Source organism: Miniopterus schreibersii (assembly GCF_964146895.1).
Source record: "Miniopterus schreibersii genome assembly, chromosome: X".
NCBI classification, from domain to species: Eukaryota; Metazoa; Chordata; class Mammalia; order Chiroptera; family Miniopteridae; genus Miniopterus; species Miniopterus schreibersii.
This window is the reverse complement of record NC_138104.1, coordinates 35,867-37,582: the sequence shown is the minus strand read 5'-3', so window position 1 is coordinate 37,582 and position 1,716 is coordinate 35,867. Positions and strand designations below refer to the sequence as shown.

General features: G+C 48.4%; 1 pseudogene across 1 annotated transcript; it reads right to left on the bottom strand.

Annotated features, from left to right (window-relative positions):
- Positions 1-1,309, bottom strand: LOC308551681 (heat shock transcription factor, X-linked member 3 pseudogene; annotated as a pseudogene). Its single transcript has 2 exons — positions 860-1,309; positions 1-579 (listed from the first exon to the last, which is right to left on the bottom strand). The product of its transcript is annotated as a heat shock transcription factor, X-linked member 3 pseudogene (transcript).
- Positions 1,310-1,716: the final 407 nt, after the last annotated feature.

The following is a 1,716-nucleotide window of genomic DNA, read 5'->3' as shown; positions in this document are numbered from 1 at the left end:
TTAGGGACCTGCACTGTCCATGAACTGCCCACAGAGTGAGCAATTGCAATGTGAGCCTTCCTCCTCCTCCTCCTCGTCAAGGAAGTCAGGTAGGATCATGACCATGACCGAAAGGACAGCCATCAGGATGGAATAACAGATGTTGTACAAATACATAACCAAATCATATAGTGGGTAATTTGGGGGACTGGGGAGCAGACCCCCCGTGCCATTGGTTCCGGCAGTAGCTGTGGGCACAAGCATGTCATTCCCAGATGTACCCTCCCCACTTAGGCCACCTGTCTCACTTGGACACTGGATATCCATGGCACTGCTGGTGGGCCGCAGACCCGAGAACTTGAATGACAGGGTGCCACTGGGTCCCCGAGGATTCCAGGGTTTCCTCTGGGCGTTTTCCTCGGCTTCTTTGGTTCCTCCTTTCTGGTGCATTATCGGGGAGTATCTTGGGGTTAGCCTCTTGATTCTCTTTGGAGGTGTTGCACTGCTCCCTGGTGAAGTGCGAGTCATCTGGTTTCCTTGGGTCTTAATGTTCTGGACAAGCCAAGGCTTGTCTCTCTGGAAGTTACAGTTTCTGTAGATCTGAAACAAAATTAATTATTTTAGTCCTTTGGGGAGAAAATATATATATTTGACATTAACTGGGCTCTCAGACTCTTTAGTGATCCCTGCAGGTTATCTCTAAGGGGGTTATAGTTTCATATGAAAATCTATACTTTCTCATCTTTCCATAAGTACTGTCTCATATGAAAAAGAGTTATGCCCTGAAATGAAACCCTTTCAGTATATCATTGTTCTTGGTCTACTGGGAAGATGGTCGAGTAACAGAGAACACGAGAAACAGGAGGACTTTCTACTTTACCATCACGTTATTTCCTGGATAGCAAACTGAAGAGTCACCTGGGCGTATTTTGCTGAATCCATGTAGGTTCAGCAGGCGGATGAAGCTTTTCAGGCTGTCTGATTCAAAGATTTTCTCGTTGCCCCTTCGGCAAAGAACCTCCCTCTGGAAAAGGTCTTTCTCGATGATCATGGTGTCTCCATCATCATTCCAGTGCACAGACGTGAAGCAGTCATCCTCCACTATTCCCCAAAGCTTTCTTGGGAAGGACAGTCTCAGAAGAATGTTTCCTTCCATGTTGGTGGCGCCTTGGTTTGGTGGTTGCAGGTCGTCTTGGGGACTTGGATCTTGGCTCCTGGCTTGGTCCTCATGGGAGACCAAGGTCTCCAAAGCCTCCCTGGGATCCACATGTCCATCCTCTGATGAGACCAGGCTGGCTTTGCCCATCTCATTAGTACTCTGACTAGCCATGGAGCTGCTCTACATCAAAAAGCATTTGCTACCAGGGATCCTATCACTGATCACTGGGGTCAGAAATGCCTTTGGTCACAGCAGGGATGCCCTATATATACTGTCCTGAAAATTCTAGAGACTCGGTTGTGGGGCAACCAGTCACAGTCCTCATTGTTGGTCATGTGATGTCACAAAGCTGGCTCTCAGCTGCTCTGGAGTGTGGGCCCTGGCCAGGTGTGGGGGAGTGGACATGTGTAGGCCCTCCAGTTTCTCTCTTTTCAGAAAGTACAGAAAAATAAAGTTCATGTTACAAGAAAGGGTGCTCATCTGCTGCCAGGTATATTGTTTCTTGTTGCTAGGCACTGGATGGGTTGAGAAGTCATGGTCCTATGTCCACTCCCACCCCTACAGCTGGGAGAGGCCTG